Source organism: Chenopodium album, chromosome 4 (genome assembly GCF_948465745.1).
Source record: "Chenopodium album chromosome 4, dcCheAlbu1.1, whole genome shotgun sequence".
NCBI classification, from domain to species: Eukaryota; Viridiplantae; Streptophyta; class Magnoliopsida; order Caryophyllales; family Amaranthaceae; genus Chenopodium; species Chenopodium album.
This window is the reverse complement of record NC_137837.1, coordinates 1,279,664-1,306,641: the sequence shown is the minus strand read 5'-3', so window position 1 is coordinate 1,306,641 and position 26,978 is coordinate 1,279,664. Positions and strand designations below refer to the sequence as shown.

The 26,978-nt window shown below is 34.2% G+C and overlaps 1 long non-coding RNA gene across 16 annotated transcripts; it reads left to right on the top strand.

The window, feature by feature from the left end:
- Positions 1-1,412: 1,412 nt before the first annotated feature.
- Positions 1,413-17,455, top strand: LOC145628429 (uncharacterized). Of its 16 annotated transcripts, none has more exons than XR_014111443.1 (15): positions 1,413-1,695; positions 2,092-2,210; positions 3,894-3,995; positions 4,898-5,020; positions 5,464-5,633; positions 6,293-6,396; positions 6,901-7,031; positions 10,718-10,793; positions 10,903-10,998; positions 12,059-12,271; positions 13,361-13,436; positions 13,546-13,641; positions 14,270-14,374; positions 15,788-15,937; positions 16,250-17,455. It is a non-coding gene; the product is annotated as an uncharacterized LOC145628429 (long non-coding RNA). The 16 variants fall into 16 exon arrangements; XR_014111441.1 differs by lacking the exon at positions 6,901-7,031 and adding an exon at positions 3,531-3,617 and having other exon boundaries at positions 4,946-5,020; XR_014111431.1 differs by lacking the exon at positions 6,901-7,031 and adding an exon at positions 3,531-3,617.
- Positions 17,456-26,978: the final 9,523 nt, after the last annotated feature.

Sequence of the window (26,978 nt, the reverse complement as noted above, 5' to 3'; positions counted from 1 at the left end):
ATAAGGAGGGATTTAGAAATACCACGCACATTAGTAGGTTTTTGTATATGTTCCGTAATCATCAGAGGTGTATATGAAATTACCTCCAGGTTTTTCAGGTGGAAATTCAAACCAAGTGTGTAGACTACGGAAATCGTTATATGGGTTGAAGCAGGCACCTAGGTGTTGGTTCTCCAAATTGGCAACATCTTTGAAGAAATATGGTTTCCGTCAGTCTTATTCTGACTATTCCTTGTTTACTCTTCATCGGGGTAAGGTTCAAATTAATGTTCTTGTTTATGTGGATGATTTGATAATTTCTGGAAATGATTCCGCTGCTCTTTCTGATTTTAAGAATTATTTGAGCTCTTGCTTCCATATGAAAGATCTAGGAGTGCTTAAGTATTTTTTGGGCATTGAGGTGGCTCGTAATCAGGAGGGTATTTTTCTTTGTCAACGAAAATACACTCTTGATATTATTTCCGAGACTGGGTTATTAGGGGCTAAACCAGCAAGTTTTCCAATGGAACAGAACCATCAATTAGGTCGTTCTGTGAGTCCGTTGTTGGTGGATGTTGAGAAATATAGGCGTTTGGTGGGTAGGCTTATTTATCTTGCTTTCACTCGCCCAGATTTGGCTTTTTCGGTGCATATTTTATCTCAATTTTTGAATGAACCACGTCAAGATCATTGGGATGCAGCTTTACGTGTGGTCCGATACTTGAAGGGGACTCCTGGTCAAGGAATTCTTCTTCGTTCGGATAGTGATCTTTGCTTATCTGGTTGGTGTGACTCAGATTGGGCAAGTTGTCCACTTACTCGACGATCGGTTTCTGGTTGGTTGGTTTTTCTTGGCCGTTCCCCTATTTCATGGAAGACTAAGAAACAAGTGACTGTTTCTCGATCCTCGGCTGAGGCAGAGTACCGTTCTATGGCAGCTGCGACGTGTGAGCTTAAGTGGCTCAAAGGTTTATTGGATAGTCTCGGAGTTCGGCACCCTCGTGCCATGGCCTTGTATTGTGATAGTCAATCTGCTCTTTATCTTGCCAAAAATCCAGTTTTTCATGAAAGAACAAAGCATATTGAAGTAGATTGTCACTTCTTACGAGACGCTATTATGGATGGCACTATTAGCACCACTCATGTCTCTACGAAATTACAATTAGCGGATATTTTTACTAAAGCTTTGGGTAAGCAACAATTTGATTTTCTTCTTAACAAGTTGGGCATTTGTAATTTACATGCTCCAACTTGAGGGAGGGTATTGGAATTATTATATCCTTGTAATAATTAGTTTATTACCCTTAGTTTATTTAGTGCTTTGGGCTTGTATATTATATTTTGTCTTGTAATTAAAGGCCCATGTGTTGTACTTTTAGGTTGTAATATATTAGCCTTCTGCCGAAATAGAAAGTCAAGAGAACATTTTCTATTCTCTACAATGAAAGTTTTGCTTTTACCCAGTAAAGATGCCAAACTCTTGAAAAAGTAATATCACCCCCTAACAAATCCCTCTGTACTTTTTGCTCCATTGTTTTTTACTCCCTTAATTACTTCATGGAATCCAGGCGGGCCTCTCTAATCACTTGTGTTTTTCAATTCGACTTATTTACCCCTTTAATTTATCACTGAGAAATTAACTTGATTGAGTGTTAATTTCAATTTCTGCATCCCAATTTGAAGAAACTTTCTTTCTAGATTACCATTATAGCTCTGGTAAGTTCCAATTTTTATTTATTTATTTTTCAAATTTGATTTTAGTCGTATTGTTGAGCTGATGAATTCATATTTATGAATTAATTTATTGTTTGGAAATTCTTAAGAATTCTTAATTGGGTTGGTCTTTGAATTCTTGGGTTTGCATGGGTTGGGGTATTGGCTGCACTGGCTGATCGTTTTTGAATTTGAGTACTGAAAGAAAGTTTACTAATTGTTGTTTTAATCGTATATAAAGTATTTGTTGTTAATTTGGGGAGAGAATGTTAAATTGTAATGAGGATATTAATACTTTTGTTAGTTACGTAGTATTAATATTGATTGGCCTTATACTTAGATTATTGCATATGTTCAGTTGATGGCTTATTCAATTTTATGAAAAAATTGTCATTTTAGGTATATGTCTCAAGTTGACCACTGATGTGAAATTGATATGAGCTGTGGGTTTTCGACATTGCTTTCGTTTTCTCGGTTGATGCCTGTCAGTATGACTCAGTTTGGTTGGCCAAGATGAGGTCTGTTGTATGCTTAGTATTGCTATTGTCTTTCTCAAATTCAGTTCATTTCAGCTCCAATCAGTTCAGTTTAGTTCAGCTCCTAATTTCCTTTTCTCATAAAATATTCATTTAAGCTCTATTTAGTTCAGTTCAGGTTAGTTCATTAAATGTGAATAGGCCCTTAGCCTATTCATTTCAATGCATCTTAAAAGGGGTTTGATATTTTGCGAAAATATGTTGGTTATGCTTGTTCGTCCTTTATCATTTGGAGAAATTTTGTTTAATGGCACACATTTATAGTAATGTATGTTTCCTATGCTTGCGATGTAAATCATAAGTGACTTTGTTTATTCAAGATTGACATTGAATACAAAAATATTGTGAAAAAAAAATGATCTTTCCATATAAGTTCAAGAATACAAGGGTTAAGTGTATATTCTAGATTATAATGCCTTGCACGTTGGATTTCTTTGGTGCTAAGCAAACCTCACATCTTGAATTATTAATGATAGTATGGCTTTGTATTGAAAATGGCATATGTGATTTGAAGTTGCCATATATTTTTATAAAGCTTCTTACTTTAGGACATATAGGATTATTGTGCCCTTCATTGTGCTTTGAGCACTAAATCATCTTTTGGTTAATCTATCTTGCTGTGTGTAGTTGGTAAGGGACAAGGATAGAAATATAGAAGACTTGTTTGATACATATATTCTGATACGGAGTATAAGGACATGACACATGAGTACATGACATTTGCTAATAGTGAGCAAAGAAGTGTTTTGTTCTTTTATATCAAAGTAGCTGTCAAGGCCGTGCCGTCGTGGCTGGTATGTAGTTGTGATGCTGATGCCATTAGTAACTACAGAAAACCAAAACCTAGAAGAGAGCAGATTTGTAGTATAGGGTTCAGTATAAATTTGTTAGGGATTTTTTCCAACCGCAGTTACAAATCTTGGAGAATCATATCAACCATAATTTGATATGCAATTTTCAGTTTAAGTTTATTTAAAAATAAGTGCTTTTAGGAATTCAAGACCCTAATGTTGTTCATAATAATCAATTTTGACTTGAATGTTCAAGTGTGATTCAAACATCCATATTTGTTAATTGTTATACATCCAACACACCCTTACTCAGAGTTAAAATTTGTGCTGATTGGGTTCTGTTCTTACAGATGCGTATACTTCAGTTAATAATACATATCTTTTGACAAAATAATCTGTTTTATTATTCTTACTAAACAAAAAATTTCTGCTTAGATTATTTGGGTAATTCTCATATAATTGATGTAATAATTACTGCACTTGAAAGTTGAAACTTAAATACTTAATGCAGAGGCAGATCAGTTTAAATTGGTCATAAGTGTTGCCAATGAGGAAATCAATTGTAGGATGATTTATCACTTAGATTCATTGGCTGAAGGTAGATCGTCTCTCTCTCTCTCTCTCTCTCTCTTTCTCTCTAGTTGACCACGTCAGTTTTTCCACATAAACTCTCTTATTTGCATGTACTTTGTGGTTTTTTTTTCTATTGTATTGTACTTAAACAAGCATGTTAACAAGTGTCATATCTTCACTGTGCATGTTAGCATGTTATCATATTATTGGAATCACTCAATCTAGTTGTTTAAGTGGTTATCTAGCTAGGCGACCAAATTCTCTGTAAATCTTATTAACATGAAATCATATTTGGTTACAGTTGTTGTTCAACATTGCATAGCTATAAGTTGTGGCGGCGCACATTATGATGTTACTAGATGGGACTTCAGGGTCGGAGTTCATGTATTTTGTGCAACAAATGGTAAGTATCTTGACTTAAAATTGCTCATTGTATGTTACAGTTTATTAAAAGGGGTTAGTGAATTGAAATCACTTGGCTTAGCCATAACCGCTTTTGTCACTATCTTTTTCTCACTTCACTTATTAATGTATGTCAAACTAGATGACCTTAACTCCTTAAGCTATCTTCTACAGTTCTACTCATATCTTTATTCATTCTTGCTTTTCAATCATAAGTAGTATAATAAAAGAATAAAAGACGAAGCTGGGAGAATGAAAAATGAGGCAATAAGATATTTCATTTATTCACAGCTTTCGTATCATGTTGGCTATCATTGCAAGAACAGGAGTCAATATTTTATCATCTAATTTTTTTATCGGGAAGTTGCTTTCATATTCTTATGAAGTCTCCTACTCCCTTTGTCCCATAATATAGTTCATGTTTTCCTATTTTGGAGTTCCAAAATGTTGTTCTTGTTTCTATTTTTGGATATTACGTAAAGACCATTATACCCTCACTTTTTTTTTTAACTTTATTCATTGTACTTTCTAATTTACCGTTGAATTTTGCACATGCCTTGTACTTTTTCCCACTTTCTCTCTCTAACTTTTGTCTATGATTGTACTCTTCACTTTTTATTAATGTACTTCATCCAGTTTCTCCTCCTATTTCTTAAATACCGTGAAAAAACACAAACATGAACTATATTACGGGACGGAGGGAGTATCTCTTTTGCTCTTGTTGACAAGTTCAATTTATTGGATAAAGGAAATGGAAGTGACAATTGCTAAATCTTGGGATAAGTTTTAATTTTAACTAATGGGCTTGGTCACCGTGTAGTCAGTATTGAGCTCTTTTATAAAAGTTTATCACAGTTTTGTCCTACGACTTCCTATACATTATTTATCTTTTTGAGGTTTCAGCTATTGCTAAGCAATTAATGACTTGTTCGCTCACGGACTGGGTTGAAGGTTCCATGGAAGATTTTTAGGCAGATGAGCACTCAATATACAAAAATTATGATCACTTCTGTTATCAAGGTCAAGGTACTTTTTTTTTAATTTTTTTATTTATTCAAGAACTATATCTTATACTTCAGTTTATCGCCAAACATAAAGTTTCGCATACATTGTTTGGGGATTTTTCTGTGAGTGAATGTAAATTTATTGCCAGTGATGAAATCAATGCTAGCATAATCTTTCGCATTGATCATGTCTTTGATTACTTCTGCGGATTGGCTGAAGGTAGATGATTGTTCCTTCTCTGTTTTATTTTTGGGAGATCATTTATCCATATGAGGCTTTTGTTTCTCCTGTTTGCAGGCACTTTGTTGTTTTAATGATTATATAATACCTAAACATGCATGCTGACAAGCGACATATCTTCATGTCAGAGACTCAGAGTGCATCATTAGCATATGTAATGATGACAAAATTTTCTATTCATCTGTTTAGTGTGACAAATATATATGTTGTTTTACACACAGCAGAAGTTGTGATGGTGCATCTCCATTGGATCTGAGTACATGATTATGTTACTAGATGGAGCTTTAGGTTTAGTGTTCTTCTATGTGGTGCAACAAAGGATCTATTTCGAAGAGGCTACTACTCCGTGAAGCTATGTATCTTGATACTGTACTACCACACTTAATTCATAAAGGTTTTTTATTTTGAAATCACTTGACTTAACCACACATGGCACTATCTTTTTCTTGCTTCATTTGTTAACGTATTTTAAACTAGGTGGTTTTAAGTTTTCTTCTAGTCATATTTACATCGACATTCTCTTTTGTTTTTTGTTGCTATAAAGAAATTGGATAACGATTCTACATTTTTCCTTCATATAATTTTATCATCTTTTTCCACCCATAAGGTGTTTGTAAGATGAAAAAAATGGAAAAATAGAAGTAAATAAGTTATTTCATTCATTTACAACAGCTGTAGTTTCTCATATTCTCATGGCAGTTTCATGTTTGTTGCCATCACAAGAATCAGAGTCAAAGTTTTATTGTTTATTTTATTTGTCTTAAAGTTGCTGTCATTCTTTAAGTCTTTTACCTATTGTTTTTCTTGTTGACGTGTTTAAAATTTTTGGATTAAAGAAAATGGAAGTGACGATTGGAAAAGTTTTATTTTTCATTTTAATGTTGAAGTAGGTAGCTGATGAGTTTTATCACCATATGATCAATATTGAGATCTTTCTTAAGAGTTGAAATCTAATTCAATTTCTTAATCTTCTCCTTTTTCTTTCTTTTTTTTTTTTTAAAAGTGACTTTAAGCAATCTGGCTTTAGCTAAGCAATCTAGTTCTATTGATTAGATCGCTCATGGAGTTGATAGTTGATCGTATGTTCAATGGAAGATTCATATGGTAGATGAGCACTGAATATATGTACAAATATTTTGGTCGCTATGGTTATCAAGGTATGAAAATCTTTTTCTTCTTTTTTTTTATTTTTTATTTTTTATTTTTTATTTTTTTTTAAGTTATGAATTATTAACTTTAGAGTGCATTTGTTTAAAAATGTTAAAATATTTATTTAGGTGATGTGAAATCTATGCAATCTTAATTGTCTCTAATGTGAATTATTGCTCTTATTTTTTTATTTTTTTTTATTTTTATATACTTTGTATGTCATTTATGTGGAAGCAGTCACCCAAAAATTTGTTGTTATTAGGTTTTGGACTCCATTTGTAGACCCAAGACAATGTATGAGTTTCTGCATCTCATTATCTGGCTTAGTTTGTACTTGCCTCTACATATTAGCCTATGACTAACACTGCTAAGTTCTGGTTTGAGGGGTGTAGCTGGTTTAGAGGTCTCAATACCTACCATTCAAGAGTTCCTTGGACAATCATATCACATCACATTACATGTATGTAGTGGACTCAAAGCTCAAATACTGATTATTCTTTTAAATTCCTTAGGTTGCTGACTAGGCGCTTTTAATTGTGAAAAGAAACTTGATAATTACCTTTTGAAGATGAACTATGTACCTCTTTTGATTGTCTTGAATCAGCTATTATTGTAGGGAGATATCATTGATCACACCTATAAGGTAAGCTATATATTAACAAATGGAAAGATATCAATGCTTTAATTTTTATTTATTTAGGCATTTATAATACAATCAATGGGATGCTTAGAATAATTTTATGATTTTTACCTATCAAATGTGATACCAATCCATCTCAGAATGATGTGGAGACTCTATCTTTAAGCTCTAGTTGATTATCCCTTTTCCAAGAGCCTTATATAAATGATACACTAGGTCTCATTATTATCCATCTCTTTATTTTTGCTTCTTTTAAAATTCTCCTCACTCCTATGTTTTTTTTTTCATTGCTCTATAAAGTAGCAAGTTAGGATGGAATCCCAAAAGTATTTATGTCTTGTTACCATGAATTGTCCTAGGAAGGAGAAGAAAAAGAAGAGATCTAAGTGGTGATACGTATCATATTGCATTTGCAATTCACCAAAATAGCCTACAAATTCATTGCCATTGAAAACCTAAGGAATCTTGTCCCAAATATATGGTTCACCTTGAACCATCCTTAAAATGGGTAAGATTATATTTACCTGGTGTAAACTCTTGAAGTGAATTTGTTCACCCAACCTAACAAAGTAAATCAACTCCACTCTTGTATCTAGTGGTACTTCGTAAGGATGGGTTTTTATTTTTTATTTGTCGCCTTATGGCATGCCTATCTTATGGTATGCCTATCTTGTAAGGTGCTATTCTCGTCAAATTTGTTTGCGCCATATTATCCGAAAGTTTAATTTCTACCATTTGTTAAAGATGTACCACAAGATGAAAATAAGGGTCACAGTTCTAGTCAACATGATGGTTTAAGTCCAATTTAGTTTTATAATTGAGTTGTGCTAAAAGCCTCTCAGAAATTTTGTAAAACTTAATATAATTAAATTATAAAATAAGATTCATGGGCCCATCTGGTTAAGTTTGGGCTGTTAATGTTTGGTTCAGATCAAGTTTGAGTTTTTCTAAGTAATTTCACTATTTCAGATTGGGTTATCGGATTGTTAAGGGATTGCAAGCTATGAATGGAATTGATCTCTTTCCTTGGTTTTCTTGTCATGTTTGCAAATTGAAATTCTACTTTGGCCATACGATTGGAATCGATATCTTTCCTTGGTATTGTCATGTTTGCAAATTGAAATTCTACTTTTTCCATGGCACTCATTTGTTAAAGATTGTAGCTTATTTACTAGCACGAGAGGATGTGTTGGTTCATTGGTATACGAAGTCATAAATATTATTTGGTTCTTATTCTTTTGAAGTTGCTTTTAGAGTGAAGATTAGGTTTTGAAGTTTTACAATATTGACCTTTATGACTATACAAATAAATTATGTACTCTCTCGTTATTTGTTACATTTCAAGGTATATATATGATGCTCAGATTAGAAAACATGGATGCAAATTTCATTATTACATTATTGATTTTTTTTTTTTCTTTTCTTATTGAAATATTTATAATAGTTGAATAACGAAAATTGTTTTGATTGTTTGAAAACCGCTATTAAAGTCTGGATCAAAATTTTAAAAGGGTTAAACATAAGCTTAAAATATAATGTACTCCGTAGGATTTTTCTGGACTGAATAATTGAGACTTGAGAGAAGAGGAAGAGAGAGATAGAAAAAGTGAGAGAGTTCAGGAAGAGTAAATATGTGAAAGATGATTTTGAAGAGATTTTTTTTTAGATAACTATTTGAGCTGAGGTAGCAGCAAGTCTCAAGTTGGGTTGGATTCGGGCATATTGTTTATTTATCAAAGCAACGTCTAAGTGGTTAATCCCTTGATGGGCCAACTTATATTATGTTAGGAATTAGGACTATCTATGCTTTTGAAAGTTGACAATATAACTAAACATGAACCATTTGGGTTTAATCGTTAAAGGTTAAAAGAACCACATTGATTCACATGTATGTAATATGCAATTATGCATTCACTAATGAAATTATATATTCCAAGGTCAGGATTTTCATTTTCAAAGCTATTCTAAACATCCATCGAATCGTTTCATCTTTCAGAAACTTGATTAGGTACTTGGTTTGGGCTGTTCAAGTTGTTAATGGGTGTTTTGATCTACTATAAGTATTATAGAGCCACTTCATTGGTTAGTGTTTTTTTTCAAGTGCAGCACCTTCATAATAGGCCTTATGTGCAATGATCCTAACAATGAAAATCATGAAAACTTGTGCTTGCTTGATTCCTTAATTCATGCATGCACGTAGTTTGTTTGTGTTGTGATTGATGAATCATTAACAGTTAGGATTGATTTTCTTGGCACATATGGATTTCATATTGAACTTACTATGTATAATTATCTACATGGATGGGGTATTCCAATTTGGAAAGGATTTCCTTGTGTTGAATGAGGTTACGTCATGTTTGATTGTTTGCTTAGTTAATGAGTGCACTTAGTCATTATTAGCTGTGATAATATTCGGATCGATGTCGGTATGACTAGATTTTAGGTTGTTTGCTAGATTTCCTTAATTGAATATATTATTGCTTTACATGGATGGACTATCAGTCGGCGCATAGTGAGTTGGATAATTCTAGCTTCTGTTTTGAGGCATTTCTAGTTTTCCTAAGTTGCCATGTTGGACTTTGGAAGGCTTAAGGAGAGGTAAATTCTCCAGTATGTGTCTGTCTTGTTATTTTGTGGCTGTGTGACTAAAAACATAGAAGTGATTAAATCATTCAACGTAACTCTCATCGTGCATCTTTATAGGATAGAGATGTTTTCCTGCTTTCTTGAAATCATTTCTAAATTTTGCAATATTGTAGGACACTTTTTGCATGAACATAATTCTCTGTGGCTTAAATTCCTTTCTTAGTGCCTCATTTATGATATAGGAAGTAGTTATTGGATAAATTAACTGATGGACTGTGGACCAGTAAACTGTAAACTAAGATGATGACTCTTGGGAATTATTTAGGCAAGAGTCTTTTTGAGGATGACTACTTAGGAATTATTTAGGCAAGAGTCTTTATGAGGATGACTACTTAAGAATTATTTCTTCCAAGATTTAACCTCAATCTATAATTAATTTTTTTGTGAAGAGGTGATTTTACTCTTTGTTCTGTTTTTTGTATGTGTATTGATGAGCACAGCGTTAGAACTTTGTTATTAGTGTTAGAGGCTTAGAGCTGTTATAAGAAGTTTCTTATGAATAATGAAAGTTATGTTTGCTTGAATTGGCTGCTCGAGTCTAGATTCTCTAGATCACCCTTCTCCACTGAGATTTTCTAAAATGAGAAGCTAATTGGTTTAAGAGATAAATAAAATGGAAAATTGGAACCATGTTGCAAGTGCTGTGCTGCAGAAGTTCTCATCATGAAAGTTGGTTTTTGACATGAAGGCAAGGTATCAGAAATGTTGCCACTATGTCTATTGAAGGTTATGAACCATAGTCTTGGCTGTAAGACGTATACTTGCTTTGAATTGAATGCTTATCATTCTCATATGCCATTGCAATCATTATTTCTTTTTTCTTTTTCTTTTTTTTTGAAAACATTTCTTTTTTCTTTTTTTATGTATCTTTCTGGTAGTAAGATTAAATATAAAGGGTTTGCAAAAGTTGCCATATAGGATTAATTCTTCAACGAAGTTTATGAATAGTAATGGAAGTGTTGCTCAAATTTATAATGGCTTGGAAATTTTCTAAACAGATACTCTGTATGATCTTGTTGATACATTTGCTTGGGATTTTACAGAATAAGTCTTTTTAAAGTCAAAGATGTGCAAACTATATGAAAGTGGCTAGTGTTTCTCAAGTTCCAACTGGCAACGGTATTGTAATTGCAGCACTAAGCAGTTTGTTTAATTATATCCTTGAAGTAATTCTAAATATTATGCTGGATTCTACTCCAAAGCACTGAATTATAAATTTACTGTGCAGCCTATAGATGTTAGCGTTGTGGTGAAAGTCACCTGACCACTCTTGGTTGTTGTGCCTACTGCAGACTGCCCATTAATGGTATCAAACAATAAATCGGTGAGATCTGTGCTCTCCATACACTCACGTTATATATATTTCTTAAATACAATTATATTACTTCCGAGAAATGATCTTAGTGATATACTGATGTGTTTAAGATATTTTCTTGCATATTCAGGGTGTCTTTAGAGAGCTAGAAAAACAAGATAGATTATTGTGTTGGTGTTTTTCGATTTGTGAATGTTTGCAAGCCATGTATTATCACCAGTGGCTTGGGAAAATAAGATTGTCCAAACAGGAACTAATTGACAAGGTGAAGCCCTACACCAGAGTCGGTACTACATACTCATGCAACACATTCAAAGCATTGGATTGGATCATGAAGTATGGTGTAAGTGTAGAGGGTAATTACCCTCCCTATGGAGGCGTAAAGGGGGTCCCATTTCAAAGGCTCGAGAAACCGATTTTAAGAGTAAGCGGTTTAGAAATGCTGCCAAACAATAATCAAATAATTTTGGAGAGGCTGGAATTCCAACCGGTTATATGCTCCATCATAGTGAACGAAACAGATGTGAGTAGAAGCGTCTGAACTGGCTTGGCTTATTAGCCCACCCACATATAACAACAGCATGTCGTAGTCGATTTCCATTTCCACGCAAAGCATACGGTTTACCAGTTCGGACGCTTCTACTCACATTTGTTTCGTTTATTATGATGGAGCATATAACCGGTTGGAATTCCAGCCTCTCCAAAATTATTTAATTATTGTTTGGCAGCATTTCTATACCGCTTACTCTTAAAATCGGTTTCTCGTGCCTTTGAAATGGGACCCCCTTTACGCCTCCATAGGGAGGGTAATTACCCTCTACGCTTACACCATACTTCATGATCCAATCCAATGCTTTGATTGTGTTGCATGAGTATGTAGTACCGACTCTGGTGTAGGGCTTCACCTTGTCAATTAGTTCCTGTTTGAACAATCTTATTTTCCCAAGCCACTGCTGATAATACATGGCTTGCAAACAGTCACAAATCGAAAAACACCAACACAATAATCTATCTTGTTTTTCTAGCTCTCCAAAGACACCCAAACACTCCCAATTAATACCTCCACTAGTTGTGCTGAAGATTTTGTCACATTGGTGCCCTTGAGGGCAGACACCAATCTCACCATCACAACAATCTAGGGCATCAACACAGGCTGTTACACGCATCACGACTTCTTCGAGTTTAGCTGTGTCCATCTTGTGCACAACTTCAACAAACTTGGTTTGAGGCATTTCTAGTTTTCCTAAGTTGCCATGTTGGACTTTGGAAGGCTTAAGGAGAGGTAAATTCTCCAGTATGTGTCTGTCTTGTTATTTTGTGGCTGTGTGACTAAAAACATAGAAGTGATTAAATCATTCAACGTAACTCTCATCGTGCATCTTTATAGGATAGAGATGTTTTCCTGCTTTCTTGAAAGCATTTCTAAATTTTGCAATATTGTAGGACACTTTTTGCATGAACATCATTCTCTGTGGCTTAAATTCCTTTCTTAGTGCCTCATTTATGATATAGGAAGTAGTTATTGGATAAATTAACGATGGACTGTGGACCAGTAAACTGTAAACTAAGATGATGACTCTTGGGAATTATTTAGGCAAGAGTCTTTTTGAGGATGACTACTTAGGAATTATTTAGGCAAGAGTCTTTATGAGGATGACTACTTAAGAATTATTTCTTCCAAGATTTAACCTCAATCTATAATTAATTTTTTTGTGAAGAGGTGATTTTACTCTTTGTTCTGTTTTTTGTATGTGTATTGATGAGCACAGCGTTAGAACTTTGTTATTAGTGTTAGAGGCTTAGAGCTGTTATAAGAAGTTTCTTATGAATAATGAAAGTTATGTTTGCTTGAATTGGCTGCTCGAGTCTAGATTCTCTAGATCACCCTTCTCCACTGAGATTTTCTAAAATGAGAAGCTAATTGGTTTAAGAGATAAATAAAATGGAAAATTGGAACCATGTTGCAAGTGCCGTGCTGCAGAAGTTCTCATCATGAAAGTTGGTTTTTGACATGAAGGCAAGGTATCAGAAATGTTGCCACTATGTCTATTGAAGGTTATGAACCATAGTCTTGGCTGTAAGACGTATACTTGCTTTGAATTGAATGCTTATCATTCTCATATGCCATTGCAATCATTATTTCTTTTTTATTTTTCTTTTTTTTTAAAACATTTCTTTTTTCTTTTTTTATATATCTTTCTGGTAGTAAGATTCAATATAAAGGGTTTACAAAAGTTGCCATATAGGATTAATTCTTCAACGAAGTTTATGAATAGTAATGGAAGTGTTGCTCAAATTTATAATGGCTTGGAAATTTTCTAAACACATACTCTGTATGATCTTGTTGATACATTTGCTTGGGATTTTACAGAATAAGTCTTTTTAAAGTCAAAGATGTGCAAACTATATGAAAGTGGCTAGTGTTTCTCAAGTTCCAACTGGCAACGGTATTGTAATTGCAGTACTAAGCAGTTTGTTTAATTATATCCTTGAAGTAATTCTAAATATTATGCTGGATTCTACTCCAAAGCACTGAATTATAAATTTACTGTGCAGCCTATAGATGTTAGCGTTGTGGTGAAAGTCACCTGACCACTCTTGGTTGTTGTGCCTACTGCAGACTGCCCATTAATGGTATCAAACAATAAATCGGTGAGATCTGTGCTCTCCATACACTCACGTTATATATATTTCTTAAATACAATTATATTACTTCTGAGAAATGATCTTAGTGATGTACTGATGTGTTTAAGATATTTTCTTGCATATTCAGGTTGTCTCAAAGTGTATATCATCTTCTGCATGTTTGTGGTGTATCTGTGTGTGCAGATGTTTGCAGTTTCTCTATGTATGATCATTTATGGCATGTGGCGTGATTGTTAAGGTTCATTTACAACACATTAGATTGTCAATAGAAGGAACGAAAGAACCAAACTTGTCTATCCTATCAAAAAAATCTTGCAATCAGATATGCTTCTGAAGTCTTCTACCTTCACCATTGCGTTCAAAAATTCGATTTCTAGGAGAAATGAAAATGACAATTGCTAGCTCAAATGTTCCTCGGGGGGTTTATTTTTCTGCCTTATTGTTGAAGTAGCTAACTGATGGATATTTAGAATAACACTACTCTTATCAGTGATGAGGTCTCATTAGGGTTAAAAATTTTATTTGTTTGGTTATCCCCTTCATGGTGGTTCTTTCACAGCTCTTGCTTCATGATTTTTTTTTTTTATATAAATTTAGCGATGTATTCTGATTGCCTATGGTTTTGCTGCTGTAGTATCACTGACTCCGTGGAAAACTATCCGGTGAATGCACTGCAAGTTAAAGTCTTCATCTGTTTTGCTGTGAATATTCATAAACTACTAGCACCTGGGCTATCAAGGTATATCTAACTACAAAGTTACGAAAATTTGAGATTAAACGCATTTGTTAATATAATATTTCATCTCATTTTAGCTATTTGTCATTTAGCCACGCAACTATATTGTTTTTTTTTTTTTTCCCAAATTACTGTACTGATTTACTCTCAGGAAATAGTAATGCATGAATTTGTTTAAAATAGTGTGCAATTCATAATTTTTAAAAAGCCTGCAACAAAACGTCTGAAAATTTTTGTAAGGCAGACTTTAATAAGGTTAAATTTCTTCAACATGTGGAGTAATTATGTACACATATAGTTGCCTATAATTTGAACTTGACGCTGCTGTATTTTTGAACCTTTAGGCTCCATTAGACATCATTGCAACATCATATAGTGAGCTCAAGTCCTGAAACACAGAGAAGCCTATTTCAAGTCTTATAATATTGTCTGAACAGTAACTACAATGTTATGATATAGCGAGCCAACAATATAATAGTTCATTCTGTTCAACCGCATATATAGGCCCTGTTTGACAATTCTTTTATCTGTTAGCTGCTTTGAGTTAGCTGTTTGCATTAACAATTTTGACTAATTGATTGTAATTAGCAGATTAGCTACATGTGTCAAAGTGTTTGGTAACCAGCTGTTAATTTTTTACTGTAAAACTAAAAGCTCTTTCAAAAAGCACCTTATATCAGCTATTTGAAAAAGAAATTTTTGGACCCAAAAAGCTATTTCAAACTGCTTCTAACCAAACACCCCAAAGAGCTTTTTGAAATGGTCAAACAACACTTTTTGCACCAAAAAGCTCCTAACCAAACACCCCCAAAATCTCCATTATAATCCTATGTAAAATTACTGAATAAACAAAATCCCCGAGTACATTTTAATGCTAGAGAACATGTGGCAATTATCTTCAGAAGATGAATATCTCTTTTGATTTTCAAGATATGAATTAAAAGATGAATATCTTTTTTGATTTTGAAGATATGAATTAAGGATTAATTTCATTGAATCAAGCATTTTTGGTAGGTAATATCATTGTTTCACATTGGCATTATCTGTAACCCTATCATTCACACCTCAAATGCTTAAAGCAAATTTGTCATAGATGGTAACATATCAATGGTTTGACCAACCTTTTTATTAATATTATTGTATATGTTATTTGTATTATTTTAATTTCTTAATAAGGCACCTAAAAATTATTTCTCTTCAAATTGAAGTATAATTTAAAATGCCACCTCAAGCTGAAGTGGCAATGCTATCTTTTAGTATTGCATTTTGACATCCTAATCCTCCAAACCCTAGTGTTAACACCCCTATATAAATGACTTACTTGGTCTCATAACTCTCATTCTCATCACACAATTCTTGGTTATTATTTATCATTAATAACCTCTCTCAATTTCTCCATTTTTCTCTACGAAGTAGCAAGTTAGCATGGAGATCCAAAAGGATCAAATAGCTTTGACACTTGCTACCATGAAATTTCCAAGGAAGAAGAAAAAGAGGAAATCTATGCACCAACATATATTATATTGCGTCTGCAATTCACCAAAATATTAATTTATTGAGCCGGAGGTATACCATCCAAATTCTCAAGTATCTTCAATATAATTTTATTACTTTTTGTGTATTTTGACGTGTGTTCATGCTTTTTTTACTTGATACGGAGTAATATATATGAATGCCTGCATTTATTGTTCGTCCAAAAAAAAAAAAAAAAAAAAAAAAGAAGAAAAATTGCATGTATTTATTGTGTCTTTGTTTGGCGTTTGGTTATCTTCTTATGGAAGAGTTTTTCTTGTGATTTTCAGCCATAACTATTTAACCTAGAATAAAATCGATATAATTTATCTGCAATTCTGTAATTTGTGTGTGTGTGATTTGCAGTATGCCCATGTAATGGGATGCCCACAAAAGCTATGACTTGCTCTGATGAGATGGAGAACTACTATTTGATGTGCGGGGACCTGATCACAGCCGCAGGAAGGGTAAGCATCTCCTAGGCCAGCAGGAAAGCAGTTAGTGAAGCAGATTCTGTGGCCAGGTGAGCCAAGTTGGTTCCACCTCAAACTGATTTTGTGGCCAGGTAGGTCAGCCATGTTGGTTCCACCTCAAACTGATTCCGTGGCCAGGTGAGCCAAGTTGGTTCCACCTTAAACTGATTCTGTGGCCTAGTGAGCCATGTTGGCTCCACCTCAAACTGATTCTGTGACCAGGTCAGCCATGTTGGTTCCTTCTTTAACTGATTCTATGGCCTAGTGAGCCAAGTTGGCTCCACCTCAAACAGATTCTGTGGCCAGGTCAGCCATGTTGGTTCCACCTTAAACTGATTCTGTGGCCAGGTTGGTCAGCCATATTGGTTCCACCTCAAACTGATTCTGTATCCCGGTGAGCCCACCTTAAACTGATTTTGTGGCCAGGTCAGTCATGTAGGTTCCACCTCAAACTACTTGCTCATTAAGAAGTCGGGTCTCTATCCTGGAGCATTTTATAATTATGGTACATCCACATGGCTAATGTGGGTGGTGGGCTGGTGGCATAATTGGCATATAATCACATAAGTTACCACTGCTACTTAAAAAGTTCTCTTTACAGTGGAGGCGGCTCCGTTTATTTTTGTGGAAGACATTTTCCGTACATGTCTCCATTTTCATAGGATAATATTCCGTAGAAAAATAATCATATGATAGCATACTCAACATAAGTTATCACTGCTACTTAAAAAAAATTCTCTTAACGGTGGAAACGACTCCGTTTGTAATTTTCCTAAAAAAAAAATTCTCCTACAGATCTCCCATAGCATCAGCTTCTGAACAGCAGCAAAACTGATGCTATGGCGCTTCTGTGTTACCTGCAATTCAACATATCATTGTGTGAAAATATGTTGAGGCGAGATCATATACTTGTAAATTTGTAGTGGACGTGATATTTACCCTTTTGATTTGAATGTGTACACAGCAGATTGTCCTCAGCGCATTTGCTTCTGAAGAGCTAGCCTGAGAAAGCAAATTTGTTGCATAGATAGATACAATTAATAGACCAATTGTCTCAATAATTCACTGTTATAATATATTCTTCAGCATTTTTTTTTTATTTTGTTGTTGTTTATAGCCAAAAGAATCTCCATCCACAACAGATTGGCAATTGCACTTCTGATTTGCATTCTAAATGTACATACACACCTCGATCAGATTATGCAACGCGATTCGAAAATTTTGAGCAGACTCCTCACTTCAGTTTGACCATCTGCTCATCCAAGTTACTGTTTCATTGCATTCTGGCTGCTACATGAGTTAGAGATGAGCAATGGGCCATGTGGACTAATACTCTTAAGGCCTAAAGGCCCAATTCAGGTTTCAAAAGACGTTCGTACCCCTAATTTGGTCCAACTTGTGCAAAATTTCTTAGCCCAACCTTATTAGGGCCTAGGCCATGAGAATTGACCCAATAATTGGGCCTTAATAAGGTCTGGATATGGGATTTAGGTGAAGGACGAAATCAAAAGTGTGAGCAAACTCAACTTTATTTACAGGGCTCTACACTTACACTCACTCTTCGATCTCACAAGTAACAATGTGTGATACTCCCTCCGTCCCTTAACTACATATCTATTTCTCTTTATTATATGAGTAATAAATGTTAAAAATATGCACGTAATTAAGGGACGAAAGGAATACTATTTTTTTTTTCCTTTATTATTTGGTGCAAAAGGTACAAATAATAATGAAACAACTAATCGTGGCACGACCACTCCTACGATATTCTTATTGCCAATGCATTCTGAAGTAAAGCATGGTTTTTTATCTAGTAGAATTGTGTTAGATCCTACAATGTAACAATTTTTGCTTTTATTTATTTATTTTTTCATTCTAAAGGTAACAACTCATAAATGTGTATGTGTTACGTCAAAATAGTATACGAGTAGGTTTTTATACCTTAATCTAATGTATTTATTGCTATTCTTTCACCAAATACACAAGTTTTGTTTTTCTTCTTCTTTATTGGTTGACTTCTTGAAACATTGAATAATTCTAGCTTACTTGGCTTGATACAACATATCAACTCTAAAAACTAAGAAATTTAATTTGTCATTTTATGAAGGTATGAGATCATGCTACAATGGAACTACAAGGTTAGGTAGTATAAATATCGCAAGTTATGTTGAGAAAACTTTACATGGAATTTATTAATTAATTTCTAGCTAATTAATTAAAGGCCTACAAAATTATAAAAGTATATTCTATATATGTGAAAATATAGAATATGATAATGGATCAATCTTACATCTACAATTTTACAAAGACAAAAGCAGGCTAAAGGCATAATTATTATCTTTGGATTACAAAGTAAGCAAACAAATCTCAATTGTCCTTATCTCTATGTTTTTTGGGGCTTCCAAGTTAGTAATTAAACATGATTTTTCATATATTAAGGGATGTGCCAACTGCCAAGGATATGTCATTGCAGGTAGAAGACTCTAGGAGCAATACCCTACCCATTGTTCAATACTTATCTCTTTTATTGTAATTCTGGTCGTAAAAACATTATAGTATTAGCTTTACGGCCTGTTTGATAGGAGATGAATCTGATGATGGTAATAAACTAATACCTAAGTATGTTGTGTATGACTTTGTAATATGAATTTCAACCCTTTTTTTTTTTTTTTTTTTTTTTTTTTTGGTGTTTAGAGAGCGACCAGGTAGGTGATGAATTTCATTCATTAACCCTTAAGGTGAGATTTGTTGAAACCTACTTCCTTTGTTTATTATTACGTAGATTTTTTTTTTATTTTTTGAGGAATCCTTTGTTTAATAAAATTGCAACAAAATGACTTTTGCAATCAATCTTTATAAATATTAACATGCTTTTAAACATATATATTTATACTTCATCTGTTTATTTTTAAATGCAAAACTTCGAATTCCATGCTTATCAATACGTTTTTTTTAAAAAAAATATTAGTATTAACTTATATTACTAATATGTAATTTATTTATTTTTTAACGAAACTAATATGTAAAAATTATAAACAATTTGTATATATCAATAATATATAAACCAAGACGAGCTTATAAAATCCCACATGACTATACTTTTAAATCATCATGAAATTAAAGCTAATCAAAATAACTTATATGAATAGTATAAAAGTCAAAGTGTTGCCTTTAAAAGAAGATGGAGAAAATATATTATTATATTATCATGCATACGTGATAAGTGTATGATTTTGTTGGATTTATTTTAATGAGTATTTTCAAACTCTAATTTTAAATAGTAATTAACATGAATTGCCTTCTAAATACTTTCCCCGTTTTATTTTACTTACAACATTTTGAATTTCACATTTGTTAAAGTATAAATTTAAGCAATAATATACTTAATTATAATTAACTAAAGAATACAAAGTAGATATTATGACAATACATTGAAATTAATTTAACAATTTTCTAATTAACTGTATTTTGTCTCACAAATTAATCATTAAAGAATGACAAACGTAAACATACATGTGAATAATGTCAAATCTTAAACGGTTGCGAGTAAATTTGAACAAAAAAAAAAATCATGTTATTTAAAGTATTCATGATCGAATATGCATTAGATAATGTAAATGTCAAATGATTGCATTTTTATTAATATTACTTGTATTAATATTTTATAATTTTTTTTATATAAATTAAAAATAAAAAAAATAAAAAAAAAAATTAGTTGGTGTGAACAAACGAAAATGTCAAAAGGGGCGACCCATAAAGGTCCACAAGGGGAATAGAAGATGTTCGTGGGTCAAGCACGGTTGAGTAATAGTAGTCCATAATATAAGAGAATGTTCTTTTTAATTAATTGATATTATTATTTTTATTATTATTAATATGATGCGGGTCAACAATCGTCTATAGCAAAACCCACCTAACTTAAGTCCAACTTAATGATGATTAGCCAATTGTTTAATTTACAACACTTCTCCAATTTGCTATATGATGAGGAAAAGCATTTTGACTTTAAACAATACTATGAGTCAACTTTAAGGAGATTTTCGCACGCGTTATTAATGAGATAATTACTCTAATTAGTATATAGTACGGACTACGGAGTATATTAATTAAAAAAAATGAGGTTATTTGGTGATGAAAATACCATTAACATCATTTTTCCTAGGGATTGGAGAGCAATGTTGTGGGCAAGGGATTTGATGATATATCTTATATTCTTTTATCGCTTTTATTTTTTCCATCATTTAACCTAAAAAGCTCTTACAAAAAAGTGAATTTATGTAAGAATTAAGAGACGGAAGGAGTATATCATAAAGACTTTATTATTATCACATAGCAAAGTAGCATATTATTATGCAAACATTTATATTGACTAGTTGGTATAGAAATGAGAAGTGGTGCAATTGTGCACTTCCTCTACTTATGGTGAGACTAGGTCATAGATCCGAGACCTTTTGAGATAGGTTTCCTAGGAAGATTTAACTTTTAACTCAAGATATAAATAAGGGAAATTTGCCGGGAATAACACCATCTTTGAGCGGTCTTCTAAAAATAGCACCACCTTTCGATTATTCCAAAATAAAACGATCTTTTACATACTTCCGCTATAAATGATACAAAAAAACTTGTAACCTGAATTACAGGTTACCCCGTGACACATGTCATAATATCTATGATTCAATTATATTTTACAATTTTGATTTAAAATAAAACTAAAAAACTTAAAATTTAAAGTTTTAAACCCTTTGCCCAACCCCCCTTTGGCCCTTTCACCAGGAAACACCACCCCCACCAAACAATCCCACCTGAAACCACCACTCCCTGACCCCTTTCCCTGTTTCAGAACCTCCCTCCCCTTCCATGCCCCTTCTCCTTCACTGTTCCCGATTTCAACCCCCCTCTCCTCCCCGTAGCAAATTCGACCCTTAGCTTCTTCTCTTCATTGTACTGTCTCCAATTTCAAACTCTTCCCCTTTACACAACCATGACATGAAGAATGTAAGAATAGGTGAAATACTCCCTTGAGGAGATTGTCATCCTTCCTTCCCTTTATATAATCGTGCATTACAACCTATAGAATCCATTATATATGAAATACAAGATTACACTTAATTACAAATTTATCACTATCAACTACATTGATTTCTAGGCATAAATTAAGGCTTAAATTATTTACATAATTATATGCTAACAGAGTAACAGGGGCCATAAATGGTAACGGAAAAGGAAAGGGGGCCAGAAACGAGGAAGGGAAGGAGAATGGGGGGCCGGAAATGATGACGGAAAAGGGAAAGGGTGTCGGAAGGGGGATGGGGTGGTTTCAGAAGGGGTAAGTCGGTGGGGTGGTGGTTCCGATGAAAAGGGTGGCTGAGCATGGGGTTTTTTTTTTTTTTTTTTTTAATTTTAAGGTTTTTTTTTTATTATTTTTTTTTTATTTTATTTATAAATCAAAATTGTTAAAAAATGTTTGCATAATAATATTTAGATATGATACAATATTAATTAGTCCAACATAACACCCTTGCCCAACTCAGATCAACTTTCTAATTATGATTTATTTTAACTTTGTAATAGCACAAGATAGAGTAGGTGAAATTCTGCAAAACTAAAGCTTGCTCATGATATATACACGTATAAACTATTGACAATTCATGGGTTGGATTTGCAAGCTTATTTAAATTATTTTCTTTCGTTCAATCATTATCTCATTGAGATGCAACATCCATTATCTAAATCTTACATATGTTCATACTATTGTACGACATGATTTAATGAAAATTTAAAAGATTATCTTAATTAACCATTTGTTAGTTCCTTTCCTTTTTTACCTCACCAAAATTGGAGCGATTTCCATAGATAATGTTGGAAGATATTAAAATTCCCTAAATACGCTACAAATTATTAAAATTCCGGATGTACCGTCCACGTCATCAACTACATATATAATTTATTTTTATTTTTTTTTTGCCCAGTTTAAAAGGAAACCGCTAATTGAGGGCTTGTTTGGCATCAGTTTTGGTTTTTAGTTTTCTATTTTTTTGAAAACCAAAAACCAAAAACAGGAAACAAGAAAAAGGTGTTTCCATTTTTCTGTTGTCAGTTTTTAAAATTATCATAATTTTAATAAGTTTGTATAATTTTTGATTCATTATGGGACACATATCATATACTTTTAGAAAACAAAAAACCAAAAAACAGAAAACCACAGCAATGCCAAACGAACCCTGAATTAGCGGTTTCATATAATATAAAACCGCTAATTCAATTAGCGGTTTGAAGAAACAAGTAATCAAAAAAAAAAAAAAAAAAAAAAACAGCGAATCAATACTAATCATGATTCATGAAGTTTAACAATGTCACACAGACCTAAAATAATATCAATTTTGAATCCAATTAGCATTTACAACATCAATTATACATTTATTTTTATTGCAGAAACTGATTGTCGCTGTTGTGGATGCCACGATTGGAAGCCGACGCTGAGTGGTGGTGGTTGATTGTCGCTGGTGCTCCCGTTGAGTGGTGGTGGGCGGTAGTTGCTAACGTTGAGTTGTGGGCACCACAAGAGTAGCAGAGCGTTTTTTTTCCTTTTTAACAGCTTTGTTTTTGCTCCGTATACAGAATTCTGACTTTACTCCAGTAATTGTTAATGGGTGAAAAATAAACCGCTAATTGAATTAGCGGTTAAGTTTATGATGAACCGCTAATTCAATTAGCGGTTTCTAGATAATTATTTTTTAAAAAAATCTGATTAATTATTGATGACGTGGACGGTACGCCCGAAATTTTAATAAATTGTAACGTATTTAGGGAATTTTGTTCTCTTTTAACATTATCTACGGAAATCGCTCCCAAAATTGTATGCATTATTTCACTTTTAATTTATACATAACAAAAACAACAATATTAATTAATTAATTAATTAATACTCCGTAATTGAGAAAATTATAGACCCATATACAGTTGATAAGTGGACATAAATTATTTGGGAATTAACGTGTGTATGAGTATGATGGAGGATTAGACTAGGTAAACATATTCATAAATCATAATCAAAGGGGGGAGATTTAATCATGGATTCAGCCATATATATCATAGTAGTTTAGTATGAAAATGAAGTAAATCATGTGGAGTCTGATCAGTAGGGGAGAAATTCACACTGGGAAGTATCTTTCTTAATAAAGAAACTACATCCTAATCATACCCAGCTCCTGGCCTTAAAGAATCAATATCCGGAGAATGGTAAATGGCAAGAAAGGGTGTAACCGGCAAGATCCGACTTGAAACTTGAAAGCGAGTGATTGTGTCCTTAGCATATACTAAACGTCGCTCTTCAAACCTTCATTCATGGAAAGCTTTCTATCTTCTCTTCTTCTTTAACATGACTTGTTACAAGTGATGAATCTTCCACCTATTCAGTGGAAGTTTTTGTGACTAAAGAAGATCAGCCTACGAAAAGACTTCTTAAACTACTACTACTCAACAGAACTAGACTCATGAACTAAGCTAGCAACTCCTTAAGAAGGTATGTAATCGCTTAAGCGAAGCTTTTGGAGAGGAAGCGAACATATGAAATCCAATATCGGCACAAAGATAAGGTTTATAGGCTGGAAATGGTGTAGCATCAGAGTGAATAGTTTCTGTAGCTGGTAACTCATTCACCTCTCCAGCTTCTCCGAGCTATCTATCTCTAATTCATTTACTTTACTTAACTTACGAAGCCAGTCTCCTCTATAAGACTTTCATTCCCTAGACCTCGTAGGCTGATGATTGGCCAACAGTATCAGTTCAATCTGGCATTTCATCAAGGGTAAGGGTGTACACTATCAATGAACAAGTAGTTGCATTTACAGCAGAAGATAGATCGGTCCTCGTAGAACGTTAAAGACTTTTAGTCTGTTGTTCCATATCTATGGAATTAAGCCTCTTAGGCTGTCTACCTTTGATTCAATAGTCTCACCTTGGCGGTCTACTGAGAAGGTCGTATCCATGGTAGGGAAAGGCTTCCTTCCTTGGTGGTACGTACCAGGGACCTCACACCTCTTCACCAAGGTCTTACTTGGGAACCAACCTGGAAAGCAATCCCGAATTGTCCTTACCTTACATCACAGTTGATTGAAGGTGGTGTCAAACCAAAAGCATCGCTTTAGCGATTCGCTACGCCCCTCGGTTAGCTCGTTAAAAATCCCCTTTCTAGCTACCAGAGGATTTTTCATTTCTTTCTTAAGGCCTCTATCTAGCTGTCTAAGGCCTTTTCTGATTATTATATGTAAGATTACATATGAATCATTAAACGTGAGTTTTGAAGTCATAATCTCGCTATCTGCTGAGTTCGTTGGGGCCCAACTATGACTGAGGGTTGTTCAGTTTGGTCTTCTTTACCAAGAGAAAGGATAAGATCGAATTCTGCTAAGGAATCGAAAGCATCCAATCTGCTAAGAGCTGAAAATCACAAAAAAGTATATAGCACCCTACCTTGCTCAGAGAGAAAGCAAGATAGTTGGCATTTAAACTCTTGAGTGAAAGTTAGATCCATTCGCTCCTAGAGGCAGAGCAAAGAAGGCCTTAGATCTTTGCTTTACTGTCGAGTCGGAGTAGCTCTTTTCGAACAAAGAAGAAACTGGCTAAGATTCAACTATATAGCCACCAGTTCAACTAAAGGAAGTAGCTTACGGAAAGCTGCTAGGGACTCTGGGGCGAGAAGAAGCATTTCCCGCCTTCCAAAAGCATAGCTTTAGCTATTACAACCTAAGCTCAATGGAATTATGACCATAAACAGCAATAAGATCAAAACTATATCCCAAGCTCATATCCAAAACATGACAGTGTTGGTCAGAAGCCTGAACAAACCCCACTTTTTTAGCATTCCAAACAATCCACAAACGACCATTATATGCAAAATCATAATTATCTACACACTCCCAACCTCTACAAATCTTCTCACAAACTTTTTTGCTATTTTCTTTTTTTACTCTTGTTTCACAAAAAACACACAAATCTATTTTCTTTTTAAAAGAGTTTTCTCTCTTTTTGTTTGATGTTGAAGCCCCTCACATTCCAGCAAATAATCCTCATCCTGCACCAGAGGGGATAAGGTCCCCGCCCTCTTGCATTGGAAGCTTTCCTTTGTCTATCAATGGATTCGGAATCACTGGTTCAATCACAGGGTCCATGTGCAGCATTTCATAAGTGTTCATCACCACAACAGCAGGGTTTGATGTTTCAGGTTTCTCTCTGGCAACTGTTCTACGAGGTATAGTCCATTCATTGGTCTTGCGTGCCTCCTTCTCATGATGCAACTCACTGTCTGGTTGGGCTTGCACCCTAGGCACCCATTTCTCTTGTGCTTTCTTCTTTCTCTCAACTGGTTTACTCACACCACAGTCATGACCAGCTTTGGTACAACGCTTACAGTAGATTGGCTCCCACTCATACACAACCTTCTGATTTATAGTTCTTCCATTAGATCCCTCAATCACAATGTTATGTTTAATAGGTTGAGTAAGATCAATCTCAATCAACAATCTTGCATAAGAAAGACGAGTCTGTGAAGCAGTGCACTCATCAGCTAGGAGGGGTGTGCCCAACGTACTGCCTATTCTACTCAGTGAATTCATACCCCAACAATTAAGAGGGAGGTTGGGAAATTGGATCCATTCTCAAAGCTTCCTTCTGAAAATCAAAGTCCATTTCCCATGGTTTTACAATCACAGGTTTGTTGGCTATGGTAGAAGGGCCTGAATAAAGGACTCGATTCCTATCCTCCATCTCCTTAAATCGAATCACAAAATATCCTTCACTATGGTAGAAAATCTCAGGGGGGTGACTAACCTTCCATTGATTTGCAATGTCAGTGTTCAAGTCTTTTATGGTCGGGGTCTCACCAATGACATACAAGATAAGAGAGGAAGCCCACTTAGCAGATTCAATCTCAATTTCATTCTCCATGAAACAAGCAGTCATCTTTCCCCCTTTTCACATAGGTGCAATGAAAGACAATTTCATACCTTTAGCAACGGCTTTGTTGTGTTCTACCACCGGAATCTCAGGTATTGGAGCCTCAGGCAACGGAATCTCAGGCGAAGGTGAAGGAATCATTTTTAATCGACGCGGGATTGCAGTGCTTCCCCTTGCTTGTGGTTCAGATCCCAGATTGCGATTCTCAGTTTCATTCGTTCGAACATCTCCATCTCACCTCTGGAAGATTGCGCTGACTGTTGCGCCGTCTTCTGATTCGATTGTGGTGCCGGATTTTTCTTCGGCCGGCCACGTTTTGCCATTCCGGCGAGGTGGTGCACAATAGCAAGCATCTTGGGTAATGAAGTTGAAGAGGCATCTTCCATTCATATCGATTTGGGTTTTTCTGCACCATATTTTGATCTGCCGCTTCTTCGATCCGGAATTCCCAGCAAATCCTTGACTCCTCGATTTGACTTAAATTAATTGGATTATTGACGTGAGTTAATGTAACTCAATTGTAACGTGTAACTGGACATGATTTTGTGCAAAATAGTTGATGCTACAAGCTTTATGCCTTAATTTTATATCCAGATGTAAGCTTACACAATCCCACATTCGTTGTCATCCCTATTTATGCTCATGCATAGAGCACATTGGAAGATAGA